A 23126-nucleotide genomic window follows, 5' to 3' on the forward strand; every position below is an offset into this window, starting at 1 on the left:
CTTAGTGTTATTCGAAAATTCTTTGGTTTCATGTTATTTAGAAAGAGTTTGTTAACAAGACTTGATCAACCTTGTTAATGAATTCCTTTTTGATGAGCATGAGATGGATGAAGTTAGAAAGCACAACCTTCTACCCTCCTTTTACTTTCTGTTATTTAGATTAAATAAAGCAAACATAGTATTTTCTGTCTGTTTTCTGAATTACCCTTGCAAGAAAAAAATACCCCGAAAATAAAAGTTCTCCAAATGTCCTGAAAATTTTAGATTATTTTTGTAGAATATTTAAGAATTATTGGCACCAAGAACACACCTGGGGGCCACACCACCTGGCCACGAGGGTCCAGGGCGCGCCTACCCCCCTGCCTCATGGACCCCACGTGGGCCCCCTTCACTTATTCCTGCACCCACCCACTTCGTCTTCCTCCCAAAAAATCGTCCCACAGCTCAAACCCGAGTTCTAGCTCATCTTGCTACCATTTTCGATCTCCTTGCTCAAAGCTCCATTCACAAAACTGCTTTGGGGGATTGTTCTTTGGTATGTGACTCCTGCAATGGTCCAAAGTAGTTTTAATGCATGATATAGCTTCTTGGCACTTGTGGGAGTAGTTGCTATTAATCTTGTTGAGTTTGGTTCACTTTTATTTTGAGTCACTAAAAATTTCAGAAATTTTTCGGAGAAAAAAAATGATGAAGAGATTGTTGAGGGGCTCTTCGAGCCGAAGGTTGAAGGATAAGAAAGTTGAAGAGAATAAGAAGCCCAAATACAATCTCCCTCGCACTTCAGAGGTTCGGCCGTGCGAATGGCCTTGCGATGAGTTCTTGAGAGTAGCCGTGATTTATGAGGACTTTTATTATTTGGCTGAGAATGTGGGCCTCATCGATTTCCTCCACGACCAGCGCGAACAGTATCTCCTCCCCACTAATATTTTTCATGCAAATTTTTTACTTTCATGCTAAGAAATCACCACCTTCAGTGGAAATTCACTTATATGATGAGGTTAAGGTGATGTCACTATATGATTTTTGTCGGGTCTGTAAGATACCCTTTGCAGGCAGCATAGAGGAACCACATCGTAATGATGTGGAGGGGTTTATTGATACAATTGTTGTAGGGGAAACGAGGAAGGTTTCCAATGCAAGAATTACTAGCTAGCATACATTTCCCTGTTCTACGTTACTTTGCAATATTTGCTAGTAGATGCTTAATTGGTCGCGGGAACAGTGGAAATCTTAGTGCCCCTGATATTGTTATTTTGTGCCATGCTTTGTTTCGTGATACCACTTTCAGTTTAGGCGCTATTGTTGCTAAACGGTTAAATCTGAACCGTACAAAGGGCCCCATCTTCGGTGGCATCTTTGCTTCACGCCTTGCTGCACACTTTAGGATACCTACTAGGCATTATGAGAAATAGGAAAAGTTGCTGCCCCCTATTTTTCTAGATTATAAGAGTATGGTAGCACATGATTTTATTGTTAAAGATAATAAGAAGATGCTTAAGTATAAATTGATATTTGATAAAAACTACTGCGAGATTATTACCTTGCCTGCGCCCTCTTTGTTTAACATATTTTCAGGCACGTACCTCATTTTGTCGGAGGCCGTTTATGCATACTAGAGCATGACACCAGCTCTAGAGCCTGAGCCGGAGCCATCCCTTGACCCTTATCGATAGTTTGTTTATCAGTGGGATCCAGAGGAGATCGCCAACCAGTGGCACCCATAGGATACTCCTCTGTACACCGGAGAGGGCAGCTTTGAGCCATGACCCTAGACCAACTTAGGCCAAACGCCTAAGCTTGGGGAGTATGTATTTCTCACCGACATTACATTCATGTTCACAGATTCATGCCAGTTGTCGGCGCTCATACTTTTTCATTGTACTATCCATGTTAGTTTATTTTCTTTTCCAACATTCTTCTTGTGTGTTTGAAAAACCTTAAGAAAAACCAAAAAAGTTAGTTTTAGCTTTTAGCTAGTTTACTTTCCATGCTTGTAGTAGTAGTAATTAAAAGAAAACCCCAAAAGATTTCTCGTTCTTCTTTTGCTTGTTGGGAGCTTTCCCATGTAAATAGTTTTGTTTCTTTTCTTTTCTTTGGGGGTCGAGAGGAGAAGACAATGATGATAATTTTGAGTGGCTCTCATATGCATTATTTTTGATCTAACAAAGAGCCCATATTACCTTTTCTACTCCCTTGTATTGAATGCTTATAGATTTCATCTTAGTCCATTGCACGTGCACTATTATTATTATCCACACCGTTCGGTTGCGCAAGTGAAAGGCAATAATGACGATATATGATGGACTGATTGACATGAGAGAAGTTGGTATGAACTCGACCTATCTTGTTTTTGTAAATATGATTAGTTCATCGTTCCTGATTCAGCCTATTATGAATGAAACATGTTTGCAATGACAATAAGAGATTATAGTTCTTGTTCATGTCTTCTTGAGCACTGCGTTAGTTTTCCCTTGAAGATGAAAGGGTGATGCAGCAAAGTAGCGTAAGTATTTCCCTCAGTTTTTGAGAACCAAGGTATCAATCCAGTAGGAGACTACATGCAAGTCACCTCGCACCCACACAAACAAATAAGAGCCTTGCAACCAACGCAATAAAGGGGTTGTTAATCCCTTCACGACCACTTGCAAAAGTGAGATCTGATAGACATAATTAGATAAATATTTTTGGTATTTTTATGATATAGCTTGAAAGTAAAAATTGCAAGGTAAAATAGATTGGAAACTTATATGATGGAAAATAGACCCGGGGGCCATAGGTTTCACTAGTGGCTTCTCTCAAGATAGCATAAGTATTACGGTGGGTAAATAAATTACTATCAAGCAATTGATAATAAAGTGCATAATTATGAGAATATCTAGGCATGATCATGTATATAGGCATCACGTCCACGACAAGTAGACCGAAACGATTCTGCATCTACTACTATTACTCCACACATCGACCGCTATCCAGCATGCATCTAGAGTATTAAGTTCATAAGAACAGAGTAACGCATTAAGCAGGATGACATGATGTAGAGGGATAAACTCAAGCAATATGATATAAACCCCATCTTTTTATCCTCGATGGCAACAGTACAATATGTGCCTTGTTGCCCCAGCTGTCACTGGGAAAGGACACCGCAAGATTGAACCCAAAGCTAAACACTTCTCCCATTGCAAGAAAGATCAATCTAGGAGGCCAAACCAAACTGATAATTCAAAGAGACTTGCAAAGATAACAAATCATACATAAAAGATTTCAGAGAAGAATCAAATATTGTTCATAGATAATCTTGGTCATAAACCCACAATTCATCGGATCTCAACAAACACACCGCAAAAAGAATTACATCGAATAGATCTCCAAGAAGATCGAGGAGAACTTTGTATTGAGATCCAAAGAGAGAGAAGAAGCCATCTAGCTAATAAGTATGGACCCTAAGGTCTATGGTAAACTACTCACACATCATTGGAGAGGCTATGGTATTGATGTAGAAGCCCTCCGTGATCAATTCCCCCTCCGGCGGAGCTCCGGAAAAGGCCCCAAGATGGGATCTCTTGGGTAAAGAAGGTTGCGGCTGTGGAAATAAGGTTTCGTGGTGCTCCTAGATGTTTTCGGGGTATATGGGTATATATTGGAGGAAGAAGTACGTCGGTGGAGCTGCAAGGGGCCCATGAGGGTGGGGGGCACGCCCCCTTGCCTCGTGGCCTCCTTGCTTCTTTCTTGACGGCCACTCCAAGTCTCCTGGATCACGTTGTTCCAAAAATAACTCTCCTGAAGGTTTCATTCCGTTTGGATTCCGTTTGATATTCCTTTTCTGCGAAACACTGGAATAGGCAAAAAAACAACAATTTGCACTGGGCCTTTGGTTAGTAGGTTAGTCCCAAAAATAATATAAAAATGTATATTAAAGCCCATTTAACATCCAAAACAGATAATATAATAGCATGGAACAATCAAAAATTATAGATACGTTGGAGACGTATCAGGCATCCCCAACCTTAATTCCTGCTCGTCCTCGAGTAGGTAAATGATAAAAACAAAAATTTTGATGTGGAATGCAACCTAGCATAATTCTCAATGTAATTTTCTTTATTGTGGCATGAATGTTCAGATCCGAAAGATTCAAGACAAAAGTTTAATATTGGCATAAGAATAATAATACTTCAAGCATACTAACAAAGCAATCACGTCTTCTCAAAATAACATGGCCAAAGAAAGTTATCCCTACAAAATCATATAGTCTCGCTATGCTATATCTTCACCACACAAAGTATTTAAATCATGCACAACCCCGATGACAAGCCAAGCAATTGTTTCATACTTTTGATGTTCTAAAACTTTTTCAATCTTCACGCAATACATGAGCGTGAGCCATGGACATAGCACTATAGGTGGAATAGAATGGTGGTTGTGGAGAAGACAAAAAGGAGAAGATAGACTCACATCAACTAGGCGTATCAACGGGCTATGGAGATGCCCATCAACAGATATCAATGTGAATGAGTAGGGATTGCCATGCAACGGATGCACTAGAGCTATAAGTGTATGAAAGCTCAACAAAAGAAACTAAGTGGGTGTGCATCCGAATCGCTTGCTCACGAAGACCTAGGGCATTTTGAGGAAGCCCATCATTGGAATATACAAGCCATGTTCTATATTGTAAAATTCCCACTAGTATATGAAAGTGACAACATAACAGACTCTCTATCATGAATATCATTGTGCTACTTTGAAGCACAAGTGTGGTAAAAGGATAGTAACATTTTCCCTTCTCTCTTTTTCTCTCATTTTTTTCTCTTTTTTGGCCTTCTCTTTTTATGGCATTTCTCCCTTTTTTTCGTCTGCAGTCTCATCCCGACTTGTAGGGGAATCATAGTCTCCATCATCCTTTCCTCACATGGGACAATGCTCTAAAAATGATGATCATCGCACTTTTATTTACTTACAACTCGATAATTAGAACAAAATATGAATCTATGTGAATGCCTCGGGCGGTGTACCGGGATGTGCAATGACTCATGAGTGACATGTATGAAAGAATTATGAAGGTGGCTTTGCCACAAATATGATGCCAACTACATGATCATGCAAAGCAATATGATAATGATGAAGCGTGTCATAATAACGGTGGTAAGTTGCATGGCAATATATCTCGGAATGGCTATGGAAATGCCATAATAGGTAGCTATGGTGGCTGTGTTGAGGAAAATATATGGTGGGTTTATGGTACCGGCGAAAGTTGCGCGGTACTAGAGAGGCTAGCAATGGTGGAAGGGTGAGAGTGCGTATAATCCATGGACTCAACATTAGTCATAAAGAACTCACATACTTATTGCAAAAATATATTAGTTATCAAAACAAAGTACTACACGCATGCTCCTAGGGGGACAGATTGGTAGGAAAAGACCATCGCTCGTCCCCGACCGCCACTCATAAGGAAGACAATCTATAAATAAATCATGCCCGACTTCATCACATAACGGTTCACCATACGAGCATGCTACGGTAATCACAAACTTTAACACAAGTATTTCTCAAATTCACAACTACTCAACTAGCATGAGTCTAATATCACCATCTTCATATCTCAAAACAATCATCAAGTATCAAACTTCTCATAGTATTGAATGCACTTTTTATGATAGTTTTTATTATACCCATCTTGGATGCCTATCATATTAGGACTAATTTTATAGCCAAAGCAAACTACCATCCTGTTCTAGAGGACTCTCAAAATGATATAAGTGAATCATGAGAGATCAATAATTTCTATAAAATAAAACCACCACCGTGCTCTAAAAATATATAAGTGAAGCACTAGAGCAAAATTGTCTAGCTCAAAAGATATAAGTGAAGCACAAAGAGTATTCTAATAAATTCCGATTCATGCGTGTCTCTCCAAAAGGTGTGTACAGAAAGGATGATTGTGGTAAACTAAAAAGAAAAAACTCAAATCGTACAAGACGCTCCAAGAAAAACACATATCATGTGGTGAATAAAAATATAGCATCAAGTAAAGTTACCGATGGACGAAGACGAAAGATGGAATGCCTTCCGGTGCATCCCCAAGCTTAAGCTTTCGGTTGTCCTTGAATTTTACCTTGGGGTGTGAGGGAGTCCTGGATTAGGGGGTGTTCGGGTAGCCGGACTATACCTTCAGCTGGACTCCTGGACTATGAAGATACAAGATTGAAGACTTCGCCCCGTGTCCGGATGGGACTTTCCTTGGCGTGGAAGGCAAGCTTGGCGATGCGGATATTCAAGATCTCCTACCATTGTAACCGACTCTGTGTAACCCTAACCCTATCCGGTGTCTATATAAACCGGAGGGTTATAGTCCGTAGGCAATCAACTCCATATACAACAATCATACCATAGGCTAGCTTCTAGGGTTTAGCCTCCTTGATCTCGTGGTAGATCTACTCTTGTACTACCCATATCATCAATATTAATCAAGCAGGACGTAGGGTTTTACCTCCATCAAGAGGGCCCGAACCTGGGTAAACCATCATGTTCCCTGCCTCCTGTTACCATCCGGCCTAGACGCACAGTTCGGGACCCACTACCCGAGATCCGCCGGTTTTGACACCAACATTGGTGCTTTCATTGAGAGTTCCTCTGTGTCGTCGGCTTTAGGCCCGATGGCTCCTTTGATCATCAACAACGATGCAGTCCAGGGTGAGACTTTTCTCCCCGGACAGATCTTCGTCTTCGGCGGCTTCGCTCTGCGGGCCAATTCGCTCGGCCACCTGGAGCAGATTGAAAGCTACGCCCCTGGCCATCAAGTCAGGTTTGGAAGCTTAAACTACATGGCTGACATCCGCGGAGACTTGATCTTCGACGGGCTCAAGCCACGGCCAAGCGTGCCGCACTATCTCGAGGGGCATGATCTAGCTCTGCCCCCGGACAGTGTCCTGGAGGCCGCACACGCATCGGTTCCGACCCCTAACTCAGAGCCTATTGCACCAATCGAGGATGAGCGGTTGGACGTCACCTCGGGGGCTGCGATCCCAAAAGCAATCGAGCCGAACGCTAGCCCCGCACTCTTCACGACCCGTGACTCCGAGGATCCGGACTCCTCCCCGGACTCCGAACCCCCCGCGCCCCTACCAATCGAATCCGATTGGGCGCCGATAATGGAGTTCACCGTCGCAGACATCTTTTAGCATTCGCCTTTTGGCGACATCCTGAATTCTCTTAAGTCTCTCTCTCTATCAGGAGAGCCCTGGCCGGACTACGGTCAGTGAGGGTGGGATGCGGACGATGAAGAAATTCAAAGCCCACCCACCACCCACTTGGTAGCCACTGTCGACAATTTAAACGACGTGCTCAACTTCGACTCCGGAGACATCGACGGCATGGACGACGACGTAGGAGACGAACAGGAACCAGCACCTGTGGGGCGCTGGAAGGCCACCTCGTCATATGACATATATATGGTGGATACTCCAAAAGATGGAGATGGCGATGGAACAGTGGGGGATGACACCCCCAAGAAACAGCCAAAGCGCCAGCGTCAGCGGCGCCGCTCTAAATCCCGCCAAAGCAAAAACGGTGATTCCAGCACGGGAGATAATACTACCCCGGATAGCGCCGAAGAACACCCACCTCAGCAAGATTCGGCATAGGAAGATGGAGAAGCCAGCCCTCATGAGAGAGCGGCAGACCGAGAGGTCGAGGATGTTAACTATACGCCTCCCTCCGAAGACGAGGCAAGACTCGATGATGACAAATTCGTCATACCATCAGAACCCGCCGAACAAGAGCGTTTTAAACGCAGGCTTTTAGCCACGGCAAGCAGCCTCAAGAAAAAGCAGCAACAGCTTAGAGCTGCCCAAGATTTGCTAGCTGACAGATGGACTAAAGTCCTTGCGGCCGAAGAGTATGAACTCGAACTCCCCTCCAAGAGTTACCCGAAGCGCAGGCCGCTACCCCGATCAGAGGAGGAAGCACCTACATCACCAGCACATGACATGGCAGACCGGCCACCTTGCGGCCACGATAGAGAGGCCTCTCGGCCCTCCACCCAAGCCATGGCCCGACACCGCTCAACTAAGGCACCGGAAAATGCGCCCGACCTGCGAGACATACTGGAGGATAAGGCAAGACAAACAAGATTGATCTACGGATCGCGCAGGCGCCCTACGGCATGTGACAATGATCTTCACTCCGGATACAAGAAATCCGGTAGGGCCGAACACAACAGACATAGCTCTTCCGAGCTGCGTCGTGATATAGCCCAGTACAGAGGCGCCGCACACCCGCTATGCTTCACGAATGAAGTAATGGATCATAAAATCCCAGAGGGTTTCAAACCCGTAAACATCGAATCATATGATGGCACAACAGATCCGGCGGTATGGATCGAGGATTATCTCCTTCACATCCACTTGGCACGCGGCGATGATCTACACGCCATCAAATACCTGCCGCTCAAACTTAAAGGACCGGCCCGGCATTGGCTTAACAGCTTGCCAGCAGACTCAATCGTTTCTTGGGAGGACCTAAAAGCCACATTCCTCGACAACTTCCAGGGGACTTACGTGCGACCACCGGATGCTGATGACTTAAGCCACATAATTCAGCAGCCAGAAGAATCAGCCAGATAATTCTGGACACGGTTCCTAACAAAGAAAAACCAGATAGTCGACTGTCCGGACGCAGAGGCCCTAGGAGCCTTCAAGCATAACATCCACGACGAGTGGCTTGCCCGGCACCTGGGACAGGAAAAGCCAAAATCCATGGCAGCCCTCACGACACTCATGACCCGCTTTTGCGCGGGAGAAGACAGCTGGCTAGCTCGCAGTAACAACTTTTCAAAGAACCCTGGTAATTCGGATACCAAGGACAAAAGTGGCAGGACACGTCGGAATAAGAAAAAACGCTGCGTTAGCAGTGACAGCAATGAAGACACGGCAGTCAATGCCGGATTGAAAGGCTATAAATCCGGTTAGCGGAAAAAGCCATTCAAAAAGAATACTCAGGGCCCGTCCAGTTTGGACCGAATACTCGATCGCTGGTGCCACATACATGGCACCCCTGAAAGGCCAGCCAATCACACTAACAGGGATTGTTGGGTGTTCAAGTAGGCATGCAAGTTAAGGGCCGAAAACAGAGACAAGGGGCTGCACAGCAACAACGACGAGCCCAAGCCGCCGAACAACAATGGACAGAAGGGCTTTCCCCCACAAGTGCGGACGGTGAACATGATATACGCAACCCACATTCCCAAGCGGGAGCGGAAGCGTGCACTACAGGACGTATACGCGATGGAGCCAGTCGCCCCAAAGTTCAACCCATGGTCCTCCTGCCCGATCACTTTTGATCGAAGGGACCATCCCACTAGCATCCGTCATGGCGGCTTCGCCGCATTGGTTCTCGACCCAATCATCGACGGATTACATCTCACAAGAGTCCTCATGGATGGTGGCAGTAGCCTGAACCTGCTTTATCAGGATACAGTGCGGAAAATGGGCATAGATCCCTCAAGGATTAAGCCCACAAGAACGACCTTTAAAGGCGTTATACCAGGTGTAGAAGCCAACTGTACAGGCTCAGTAATACTTGACATGGTCTTCGGATCCCCGGACAATTTCCGAAGCGAGGAGTTAATCTTCGATATAGTCCCGTTTCGCAGTGGCTATCATGCCCTGCTCGGACGAACCGCATTCGCAAAGTTCAATGCGGTGCCGCACTACGCATATCTCAAGCTCAAGATGCCAGGCCCTCGAGGAGTAATTACAGTCAACGGAAACACCGAACGCTCCCTCCGTACGGAGGAGCATACGGTGGCTCTTGCAGCGGAGGTACAAAGTAGCCTTCTCAGGCAATTCTCCAGTCCGGCCATTAAAAAGCCAGACACTACAAAGCGCGCCCAAAGTAACCCACAGCAGGACCGCCTGGCACACTCTGAGCAAGTGTAGCAATGCGGCCCCAACCCCAGCTTTGGCGACATAGCGAAACCAGTACCTCGCGTACATAACTACGCACAGGGGAAGGGGCACAATAACGGCACACCCAAAATACGGCTTAAAACGTACTAGGGGCTGCCGGATTCTTTTTTTAATTTTTTCTTACTTTCAGGACTCCATACTTTGGACGACCTGTTCGGCAATTCGACTGCCGCACAAACGATGCAGGATCCAGGGAGGCAGATAAGCCATGCCGCATTATGGAACTCCCAGGTGGTCTCTGTTACGAGCGGTATACCTGTTTTAAATACAATTCCGCGGCCTGCCCCTGGTCAGGACATACTGAATAGTCCAATATCTTTTGCTTATCGCACTATTTGTATCTTCGGCTTTGATAAATAGCCTCTCTATAAACAATGCTTAGCTTCTTGTCTATTTTTTGCATTATCTTCTTTTCACATTTATGTTTATTAAATGACATGATTGCACCCGTACACCATGGTACGAAAAACATGCCAGGGGCTTCAGTACCCCTCATAATGGTGTGAGAAGTCCGTACACTTTCACAAGTGCGGCACCCCGAACTTATAGCACTATATGCATCGGCTGCGAATCATGATTTGGGTCAATAGTTGGGTTTGCCCGGCTCCTATGTTTTGGTGCCTTACGTTCCGCTCTATCGGCTAAGGTAGCACTAGGAGAACCACTGCGATTGTGCCCTGGTTCAGCTGGGTTAAGCACCTCAGTGGAGAAAGCTAAAACTGACTGTCAAGATGTGGCGAGAGACCGGTCGCTGTTCGAGAGGTTTTTCGAGTCCCTAAAGGCTTATGCCGCTTCGAGCGAGGAGCTGGCTTTGTCCGGCCAAGGCGTGGATAGCGCCCCGAACTCGGTCTTCTGAACTAGGGGCTTCGCCGAAATTTAAAATTATAGAGTTCTATGGCTAAGTGAGAGTGTTCAAGCATTATAGTCCGATTGCCTGGTTCGCTGTGCTGAACACCTCCCTCGAAGGACCCAACTATGGGAAAAAGAGCGCTCAGGTTTATCCCGAACACCCCAGCACTAGTGGCACGGGGGCAGAACCCGACGACTGGCCATCTCTCAATTTTTGATAAATGGCCGCACAGAAAGTAATATTTTAAATTCAATAAGCATTGCTTAGCGCATATGAACAAGTTTTCAGCGCATAGGATAAACACGAGCGAGTTCATTCAAATATCACATCCTTGGTACATTCATCCGCCACAAGGCGGGCACCTGCAAGAACATCCTTGTAGTAGTTCTCGGGCTTGCGATGCTCCTTCCCCGGCGGCAGCCCGTCCTTCACAAGCTTCTCACCGTCCGGCTTACCCCGGTGCACCTTTGCACGGGCAAGGGCCCGACGGGCACCTTCGATGCAGACGGAGCGCTTGATGACCTCAAGCCTCGGACAGGCCTCCACCAGCCGCCGCACCAGCCCGAAATAGCTCCCAGGCAGGGCCTCTCCGGGCCACAGCCAAACTATGAACCCCTTCACGGCGTGCTCGGCCGCCTTGTGGAGCTCAACCAGCTGTTTCAGCTGGTCGCTCAAGGGCACAGGGTGTCCGGCCTCAGAATACTGAGACCAGAACACCTTCTCCGTCGAGCTACCCTCTTCAGCTCGGTAGAATGCGGAGGCGTCGGATACGCTGCGGGGAAGATCTGCGAATGCCCATGGAGAGCTCCGGATTCGGGTAAGTAACAGGTAGTTCACTTTTATATTTCTGCTTTGCATAAAGAATGCCTTACCCGCTGCTATCTTCCTCATCTCCTCCAACCCTTGGACGGCCTTTTGGGCTTCGGCCTTGGCAGACTTGGCAGCCTCTAGGGCCGTTGCAAGCTCGGATGCTTGTGCCTTCGACTCCAGCTCCAAACTCTCATGTTTTTTCATGAGAGCCTGAAGCTCTTGCTGCACCTCGCCGACCTGAGACCAAGTCTGTCTCGCTCGGTGCGCTCCACGGCCGTTTTCTTTTCGTCCTTAGACAGCGCCTGCTTAAGGGTCGCCACCTCAGTCGTGGCCCCTACAATAAACAGTACAATCCTGTTACTCTTTTTGCAATCAAGCCTTTTTATAGGCACTTTTTCTGTAAGGTATTTCTTACCTTCTTCCTCCTCGAGCTGCCGCTTGGCAAGGCCGAGCTCTTGCTCGGTCCGCTCGAGGTCCTGCTTCAGGACACCCACCTCCGCAGTCAGTGCGGCGGTGGATAGCAGCGAAGCCTGCATACGCATATTGACTCTTTTTTTTAGACTCCTGCGAAATTTATTAGATCCTCTATTCGGCTTTTCTTTCCGAACGCCAAACAGAGCATTAGGGGCTACTGTCTATGCGGTAATATTTTTACATATTTTTACTTACCTCGTAGCCTGTTAGAAGGCTAGCGCAAGATTCAGTCAGTCCGCTCTTGGCGGACTGAACCTTCTGGATCACCATACTCATAATAGTACGGTGCCCCTCGTCGATGGAGGCATCGTCAAGCACCTCCAGCAGATTGTTCGGCACCTCCGGTTGGACGGAGGCCGCCGGCTCAGAAAGCTTGCTCCTCTTGGAAGGAGTTCGCCTACCGCGGTCCGGAACTGTGGAAGATTCCAGCTCGGTGTCCGGCACAAAGCCGGACTGAGAGCCCTGGGGAGCCTTATCCCCTTCACTCCTGGAGTCCGGGAGGTTACCTTGCGGCTCCTCCGGGACCACCTCCTCCTGCCCCGGAGATTGTCGCGACGCCACTTCGGCGTCGTCTGCAGTGCGGGGGGAGACAGCGGGCGGAACTGAGTTCATGTCCGATGAGTCCAGGGAGCCGCCCGACGATTCGTCGAATTCGGCCCGGGCGGACTGCATAATTACATTCGACATTAGGGAAAGCTGTGCAACAAAGGAACATCATGAGTTACTCTGATATCCGAACTTACGATTTCGCCGGACGCTTGGCCCTGTTTGGCCACTCCTCTTTGTCCTCTTCGGCGTTGGGGGCGTAGTCCGGCGGAGGGGTCTTCCTTTTCCTAGACCCCTTGGCCTCCCCCGTTGGGGCGGCCTTCCTCTTCTCTCCTCCCTCCGCTGGGGGGGGGAGAGGTTTCTTCTTCCTCCTCCTCGTTTTCGCGGGAGGAGCGCGTCTCGGACTCGTTAGATGACGAGTCCGACACCACCATGTTGCGGGAACTCTTTTGAGTCCCCGTGGTCTTCTTCTTCTTGGCCTTCTTTTCCGGCACCACATAAGGCGCCGGAACCAGCAGCTTCGCTAGTAGAGCTGGGGCTGGGTCTTCGGGCAGCGGAGCCGGACAGTTAATCGGTCCGGATATCGCCCGCCAAGCCTGTCAAAGGTGAGGGAGTTTAGATCCCGCATAGAGTCAAACTATGAAAAAAGCTTAACATCCTGTAAAAGGTGTAGATGGCATACCTCGCTAGCGTGACGCTGCGAGCTGTATCCGCAGTCCTCAGAAGCGGATGCGGGAGCCTCGGCGCCCTTGAATAGCATCTTCCAGGCGTCTTCATACGTCGTGTCGAAGAGCCTGCTGAGGGTTTGATGCTGTGCTGGGTCGAACTCCCACAGATTAAAATCCCGTTGTTGGCACGGGAGGATCCGGCGGACGAGCATAACCTGGATTACATTAACAATTCGGACTGGCTTGTTCACCAGGGACTAGATGCATGTTTGCAATCCGGTCACCTCTTTTTCATCACCCCATGATAGGCCCGTCTCTTTCCAGGACATAAGCCGCGTGGGGGGTCCGGATCGGAACTCGGGGGCTGCGGTGCATTTCGGATCGCGCGGCTCGGTGATATAAAACCACCCGGATTGCCATCCCTTTAGGGTCTCCATGAAAGAGCCCTCGAACCATAGGACATTGGCCATCTTGCCCGCCATGGCGCCTCCGCACTCCGCCTGGCTGCCACGCACCACCTTGGGCTTGACGTTGAAGGTCTTGAGCCAGAGGCCGAAATGAGGGCGGACGCGGAGAAAAGCCTCGCACATGACGATAAACGCCGAGATGTTGAGGATGAAGTTCGGAGCCAGATCGTGGAAATCCAGGCCGTAGTAGAACATGAGTCCCCGAACAAATGGGTGGAGTGGAAAGCCCAGTCTGTGGAGGAAGTGGGGGAGAAATACTACCCTCTCATGGGGCCTTGGGGTGGGGAGAAGCTGCCCCTCTTCGGGAAGCCGGTGCGTGATGTCCTTGGACACGTATCCGGCCTTCCTTAGCTTCTTGACTTTACCCTCCGTGGCAGAGGAGACCATCCACTTGCCTCCCGCTCCGGACATTGCTGGAGAAGGTTGAGGTGGGAAGTGCGGGCTTGGGCGCTGAAGCTCGGGTGCGTAGGAGATGGATAGGCAAAGGAGGAAGAAGGCGTAGGTAAAAAGGTGGATCCTTGTCCCCTTATATGGGCGGATGCGGTTGTGCGCCCCACCTGCCTAGTAAAACTCGCTTGCCTCCCAAGCGCCGTGATAAGTGGCGCGGTTGGGTTACCCACGTCCGTATTGATGAGAATCCCGTAAAAGGGGGGTACACGATCTCTGCTTTGACAAGACGTGCCAAGGAAACCGCCTCGCAAAACACGCTGAGGTGGAAAAGTGAAAATGATTCGAGTGAAGGACTTGGCTGTAGTGTGTTGACGCACTGCGGAATACGTCAGCAGATTTGATTTGTGTTAATATTATTCTCTCTATGGCAATATGTGGAAGCTTATTTTGCAGAGCTAGACACTACTCTTGGTGTTTACAATCTTCTATGAAGGACTTGGATGAGGAACCCGCCTTGCAATGCCGAAGACAATTTGCGCGCCGGACTCGTCATCATTGAAGCCTGGTTCAGGGGCTACCGAGGGAGTCCTGGATTAGGGGGTGTTCGGGTAGCCGGACTATACCTTCAGACGGACTCCTGGACTATGAAGATACAAGATTGAAGACTTCACCCTGTGTCCGGATGGGACTTTCCTTGGCGTGGAAGGCAAGCTTGGCGATGCGTATATTCAAGATCTCCTACCATTGTAACCGACTCTGTGTAACCTAACCCTATCCGGTGTCTATATAAACCGGAGGGTTGTAGTCCGTAGGCAATCAACTCCATATACAACAATCATACCATAGGATAGCTTCTAGGGTTTAGCCTCCTTGATCTCGTGGTAGATCTACTCTTGTACTACCCATATCATCAATATTAATCAAGCAGGACGTAGGGTTTTACCTCCATCAAGAGGGCCCGAACCTAGGTAAAACATCGTGTTCCCTGCCTCCTGTTACCATCCGGCCTAGACGCACAGTTCGGGACCCACTACCCGAGATCCGCCGGTTTTGACACCGACAGGGTGCCTTGGGCATCCCTAAGCTTAGGCTTTTGCCACTCCTTATTCCATAATCCATCAAATCTTTACCCAAAACTTGAAAACTTCACGACACAAAACTCAACAGAAAATATCATGAGCTCCATTAGTATAAGAAAACAAACCACCACTTAAGGTACTGTAATGAATTCATTATTTATTTATATTGGTGTTAAACCTACTGTGTTCCAACTTCTCTATGGTTCATACCCCCCCGATACTAGCCATAGATTCATCAAAATAAGCAAACAACACACGAAAAACAGAAACTGTCAAAAACATAACAGTCTGTAGTAATATGTAGGTTTCGAATACTTATGTAAACCAAACAATTCTGAAATAAATTGGTGGACGTGAGGAATTTGTATATTACTCATCTGCAAAAAGAGTCAACCTAATCAAACTCTCCAGTAAAAAATGGCAGCAAATCTCGTGAGCGCTAAAGTTTCTGTTTTTTACAGAAAGATCGCAAAAACTTCCCCCAAGTCTTCCCAAAGGTTCTACTTGGCACAAACACTAATTAAAAGCATAAAACCACATCTAAACAGAAGCTAGATGAATTATTTATTACTAAACAGAACCAAAAGCAAGAAACAAAAATAAAATTGTGTTTCCTTCCAACAAGCGCTATCGTTTAACGCCCCTAGCTAGGCATAAAAGTAAGAATAGATCTAGGTATTATCATGTTTGGTATGCAATCCATAAGTGGCTCTCATAATAGAATCATAAGGTAATTTAATTTTCTTTCTAGTAAAGTATTCCATGCCTTTCCTTAGTGGAAATTGGAATCTAATATTCCCTTCTTTCATATCAATAATTGCACCAATCGTACTAAGGAAAGGTCTACCAAGAATAATAGGACATGTAGGATTGCAATCAATATCAAGAACAATGAAATCTACGGGCACATAATTCCTATTTGCAACAATAAGAACATCATTAATCCTTACCATAGGTTTCTTAATAGTGGAATCCGCAAGATGCAAATTTAAAGAACAATCATCAAATTCATGGAAACCTAACACATCACACAAAGTTTTTGGAATCGTGGAAATGCTAGAACCCAAATCACATAAAGCATAGCATTCATGATCTTTAATTTTAATTTTAATAGTAGGTTCCCACTCATCATGAAGTTTTCTGGGGATAGAACTACTAATTCAAGCTTTTCTTCATAAGATTGCATTAAAGCATCAACGATATGTTTGGTAGAAGCTTTATTTTGACTATAAGAATGTAGAGAATTTAGCACGGATTGCAACAAGGAAATACAATCTATCAAAGAGCAATTATCATAATTAAATCCCTTGAAATCCAAAATAGTGGGCTCATTGCTATGTAAAGTTTTGACCTCTTCAATCCCACTTTTACCAATTTTTGCATCAAGATCTAAAAACTCTGAATCATTGGGATGCCTTTTAACTAAAGTTGACTCATCTCCAATACCATCATTATCAAGATTCATATTGCAAAAACAAAGATTTAAGAGGGCACACATCAATCACTTTTAGATCTTCATCCTTATTATCGTCTAGTTCTTCCGGTTTCGTGGCCATCTTATTAACTAAAGTGGCCCGCTTACCTGAAATTTGGGCTATTAAGTTTTCAAGATGAGCGAACGGAGATTTCAAACCATAAAATTCATTAGACATGTCATCGAGCTCTTTATTCATGTACCCCATAATTTTTTTCATTCTTTAAGCTCGTTTCTGAAGAAATTATTATGCTCAAACTACAAGGACATAAAACTTCTAACGTTGTTTTCAATTTCTTCCAACCTTCTAAGATGAGTATCAGCACTTTTTGGTAAAGCCATCGCGGCAAACAATCCAACACACCAGCACACAAGAAGGGAGCGAAAAAGAGGTGAACGGAAAAAGAGGGCGAATGAAATGGCAAGGGTGAAGTGGGGGAGAGGAAAACGAGAGGCAAATGGCAAATAATGTAATGCGAGGGATAAGTGTTTGTGATGGGTACTTGGTATGTCTTGACTTGTGCGTAGATCTCCCTAGCAACGGCGCCAGTAATGGCTTGTTGACAGGAGATCAAATATTGACTTGACTTGGTGCAACCTCCCCGGCAACGGCGCCAGAAATCCTTCTTGCTACCTCTTGAGCACTGCGTTGGTTTTCCCTTGAAGTGGAAAGGGTGATGCAGCAAAGTAGCGTAAGTATTTCCCTCAGTTTGTGAGAACCAAGGTATCAATCCAGTAGGAGACTACACGCAAGTCACCTCACACCTACACAAACAAATAAGAACCTTGCAACCAACACGATAAAGTGGTTGTCAATCCCTTCACGGCCACTTGCAAAAGTGAGATCTGATAGAGATAATAAGATAAATATTTTTGGTATTTTTATGATATATATTGAAAGTAAAAATTGCAAGGTAAAATAGATTCGAAACTTATATGTTGGAAAATAGACCCGGGGCCATAAGTTTCACTAGTGGCTTCTCTCAAGATAGCATAAGTATTACGGTGGGTAAACAAATTACTGTCAAGCAATTGATAGAAAAGTGCATAATTATGAGAATATCTAGGCATAATTTGAGTCAAAAGCACTCTAATGTACTTCTCATATCTAATTTGGAAATGAAAAAACTAGAAAATATTTTTTTTATTAATCTTCAATCAAGGGGCGCCATGATTGTTTGAATGGATATAATGCTTCATCGGCGACTACAATACCTCATCACGCTTCTTTATACCAAGGTGCTCCATCATTCCTACAAAATGTTGAGTAAGTTATAAAAGTCAGTTCACATAAATAAATTGGCACAAAGTATAGCGGCAGATAAAATCAGTATATGAGAGCAACTTACTTGATCATGTTGGCTTTTATGAGGAGTCTGGTAGACCTCTAAGAATTGTCAGAAATTGGCACAAAGTACAGGACATTGGACGAAGTCATATCTGGCCACTTAGTTACAAATCCATATTTGTTGCAAGTAAAAAAACTAAAAGAAAGTACTTGCATATGCCCTGAGTGACAGAATAGAACATAACTAGAAGGCATTAATGGTTATAGGCATAGAGAGCATCAATATATAATATGCACGATCATAATGGAATTCAAATGCAAACATCCGTGGCCCTTATTAAAATCAGACAGGAGCACCGACCGCCGGGAGCAACTGCAAACACAAGATACAATAAAACAAGAAACCACTGTGGTGCCAAAAACATTTTTTGCCGAAGATAATTAAAGTGCACAAAGAGTATGTTGGAAATAACGATGGCGTGTGTTGTGCTGTATCCGGGTTGTACGTAGAACAAATACCTAGTATACTAGGATTAAAACTTGTAACCAAGTAGGTTAGCCTGTGGTAGTCCTAGCTGCTATATATACGCATGCATACCCTTTTGTAAACATTGAACAACAACGAGAAATAAAAGAAAAGAATCAGGCCCAATACAAGGCAATACGCCCAGTTTTTTGCCTATACGTGTGTATTAGTACGTTTCCAACCGTGAGGACCGATCAACGCAAAAATCAATTAGGTGCCGTGTACGTGTGTTTTGCTTCAGGCTTGAATGAATTATCTAGATACTAGCTTTGGTACTGCGTGTTGCTTCGGCCAGTTTGGGACAGGAATCAAACTGCTTGTTCTCTTTTGCAAAATCCTCACATATGACATATGAACAATCAATTTCCATGTGCAAATAAATATAATCTATTGACTAATTATTATACAGGCTAAATCATACCTCACACATTGGCATGATTGCTGCAGAAGACAAATACCATCTTCTCTGAACTTAAAGTTCAGAATGAACTTAATACATTTTTCGAGACTAGCAAAAACTGTGATCTCAAATGGATTTTTCTGACCGTAGTATTCAAACCTGTAGAAATAAAAGAAACCAAATCAACACTATACTTATAGGAACTGATTCAAGAACAACTAGACCTATGCAAAATCACCTTCTCTGTACCAAACAACTTAAGCGATTAGTATCTTCCTAAAATACCTTAATTGGAGAAAGGTCATCTAAGAAAAACATGTCAGGAAGAGCTTGCTCGACCACTCTCGCTAATTCTCTTCTTGCACAAATAAATCTGCATCAAGGAATAAGAGAATCTTCACGGTCAGGTGTTCCTTGGTGTTGTGGCGACGCATGCGCCTCCAACTTCTCCCCGCTCAGATCCTACTCCCACGAGAAGAACAATCGGTCCCTGCCCCCGCCGCCTCTCTATCCTCCTCACCCAAACAATGCGTGGAAGGCCAGTCTAGGGTTAGCCCATACCTCTCCTGCTCGGCTTCCTCCCGATGGCCGTGGATGTGGAGGACATGGATGTGTTATATCTTGGGATATGGGTAGACGAGGGTCATAACTAAAGGCGGAGGCTATGCTCGTGGCGGTGGATCGGGTGGAAGAGGAAACGAGAGAGAAGCGGCTAGCAATGTGGGAGATGAAACGAGGGAGAGGGGGTCAGATTACGAAGGTGAGGGATATTAAAGGAGGAGGAGATTGGGTCAACGACGACAACACCCATGGGCTTAAAAAAGAGTAATTCGGTATTTGTTACATGTAGTTTTTTCTGAGGGTGTTGTTACACGATAGTTGGTAGCTTTAGCCTGATCTCCACCATGCGAGGTTCGCTTAGTTTTCTAACGACCAAGAGTTTCTTTCTCTCGTCGTTAATGATAGTTTTTCTAGTAGTGATAATACGTGCCTTGCTGCCCCTGCTGTCACTGGAAAAGGAGACCGCAAGATTGAACCCAAAGCTAAACACTTCTCCCATTGCAAGAAAGATCAATCTAGTAGGCCAAACCAAACTGATAATTCAAAGAGACTTGCAAAGATAACCAATCATACATAAAAGATTTCAGAGAAGAATCAAATATTGTTCATAGATAATCTTGATCATAAACCCACAATTCATCAGATCTCGACAAACACAACGCAAAAAGAATTACATCGAATAGATCTCTAAGAAGATCGAGGAGAACTTTGTATTGAGATCCAAACAGAGAGAAGAAGCCATCTAGCTAATAACTATGGACCCGAAGGTCTGTGGTAAACTACTCACACATCATTGGAGAGGCTATGGTGTTGATATAGAAGCCCTCCGTGATCGATTCCCCCTCTAGCGGAGCCCCGGAAAAGGCCCCAAGATGGGATATCTTGGGTAAAGAAGGTTGCGGCTGTGGAAATAAGGTTTCGTGGTGCTCCTGGATGTTTTCGGGGTATATGGGTATATATAGGAGGAAGAAGTACGTCGGTGGAGCTACGAGGTGCCCACAAGGGTGGGGGGCGCGCCTGCGCCCCTGGGCGCACCCCCTGCCTCGTGGCCTCCTCGCTTCTTTCTTGACGGCCACTCCAAGTCTCCTGGATCACGTTTGTTCCAAAAATAACTCTCCCGAAGGTTTCATTCCGTTTGGGTTCCCGCGAAACACTGAAATAGGAAAAAACCAGCAATTTGCACTGGGCCTTTGGTTGGTAGGTTAGTCTAAAAAATAATATAAAAAGGTATATTAAATCCCATTAAACAACCAAAAAAGATAATATAAATAGCATGGAACAATCAAAAATTATAGATATGTTGGAGACGTATCATCGCGCTCTAGTTGGTCGCTTCCCAGTCTTTTTCTACCCTTCACTTGTACTAAGCGGGAATACTGCTTGTGCATTCACTTCCATAAACCCGAAAAGTTATTCCATATGAGTCCACCATACCTTCCTATATGCGGTATCTACCTGCATTCCAAGTAAATTTGTATGTGCCAAACTCTAAACCTTCAAATGAAATTCTGCTTTCTATGCTCGAATAGCTCATGTTTCAACTAGGGTTGTCTATATCTTCCATGCTAGGTGGCTTATTCTCACGAGGAGTGGACTCCGCTCCTTATTCATGAGAAAATGGCTGGTAACCGGGATGCCCAGTCCCATGCTTAAATTAAAATAATTACAAACAAAACTCCCCCAGGATTGTTGTTAGTTGGAGGCACCCATTGTTTCAGACAAGCCATGGATTATTGTTTGTTGGTGGTGGGGGAGTATAAACTTTACCATTCTGTTTGGTAACCGCCTATAGTGTGTATAGCATGGAAGATATCGAGATATCTCGGTTGTTATGTTGACAATGAAAGTATACCAGTCAAAATATTATTTATCTCTATTTCAAAAATCAAGCTCTGGCACCTCTACGAATCCTTGCTTCCCTCTGCGAAGGGCCTATCTATTTACTTTTATGTTGAGTCAACACCCTCTTATTAAAAAGCACCAGTTGGAGAGCACTGCTATCATTTTCATGCATTACTATTAGTTTACATTGAGTATGACTATGACTGGATCTCTTTTACCATGAATTACAATGTTTAGTTAGTCCTTGAGCTTCAGAGGTGCTCTGCATTTATGTTTTGCAGTCTCAGAAAGGGCTAGCGAGATACCATTTTGTTATATCATATTATGATTGTTTTAAGAAAGTGTTGTCATCCGAGATTTACTATTATTGCTCGTTAGTTGATTATGCCATTGATATGAGTAAACATGATACCTAAATGTTATTGTGAATATGGTTAGTTCATAATCTTTGCTGAAAAGTTGAATGCTGGCTCTACATATTTACAATAACAAGATCAAACAGAGTTTGTAAAAGTTTTTCTTTATCACTTTCAGTCTATCAACTGAATTGCTTGAGGACAAGCAAAGGTTTAAGCTTGGGGGAGTTGATACGTCTCCAGCGTATCTACTTTTCCAAACACTTTTGACCTTGTTTTGGACTCTAACTTGCATGATTTGAATGGAACTAACCCGGACCGACGCTGTTTTCAGCAGAATTTCCATGGTGTTATTTTTGTGCAGAAATAAAAGTTCTCGGAATGACCTGAAACTTCATGGAGAATATTTTTGGAATTTATAAAAAATACTGGTGAAAGAATCAACACCAGGGGCCCACACCCTGTCCACAAGGGTGGGGGCGTGCCCCCAGTCTCGTGGGCCCCCTGAGGCTCCACCGACATCAACTCCAACATAATATATTCACGTTCGGGGAGAAAAAAATCAAAGAGAAGGATTCATCACGTTTTAAGATACGGAGCTGCCGCCAAGCCCTAATCTCTCTCGGGAGAGCTGATCTGGAGTCTGTTCGGGGCTCCAGAGAGGGGAATCCGTCGCCATCGTCATCATCAACCTTCCTCCATCACCAATTTCATGATGCTCACCGCCGTGCGTGAGTAATTCCATCATAGGCTTGGTGGACGGTGATGGGTTGGATGAGATTTATCATGTAATCGAGTTAGTTTTGTTAGGGTTTGATCCCTAGTATCCATTATGTTCTGAGATTGATATTGCTAGCTATGACTTTGCTATGCTTAATGGCTGTCACTAGGGCCCGAGTGCCATGATTTCAGATCTGAAACTATAATTTTTTTCATGAATATATGTGTGTTCTTGATCCTATCTTGCAAGTCAATAGTCACCTACTATGTGTTATGGTCCGTTAACCCTGAAGTGACAATAATCGGGACTATTAGCGGTGATGACTATAGTTTGAGGAGTCCATGTATTCACTAAGTGCTAATGCTTTGTTCCGGTACTCTATTAAAAGGATGCCTTAATATCCCTTAGTTTCCAATAGGACCCCGCTGCCACGGGAGGGTAGGACAAAAGATGTCATGCAAGCTCTTTTCCATAAGAACATATGACTATATTCGGAATACATGCCTACATTACATTGATGAACTAGAGCTAGTTCTGTGTCACCCTATGTTATAACTGTTGCATGAGGAATCACATCCGACATAATTATCCATCACTGGTCCTATGCCTACGACTTTTTCACATATTGATCTTTGCTTAGTTACTTTTCCATTGCCACTGTTACGATTGCTACAAAACCAATACCATTACTTTTGCCACCATTACCGTTACTTCC

The sequence above is a fragment of the Triticum urartu genome, chromosome 3A, assembly GCF_056163025.1.
Source record: "Triticum urartu cultivar PI428250 chromosome 3A, HENAU_Tu73, whole genome shotgun sequence".
NCBI classification, from domain to species: Eukaryota; Viridiplantae; Streptophyta; class Magnoliopsida; order Poales; family Poaceae; genus Triticum; species Triticum urartu.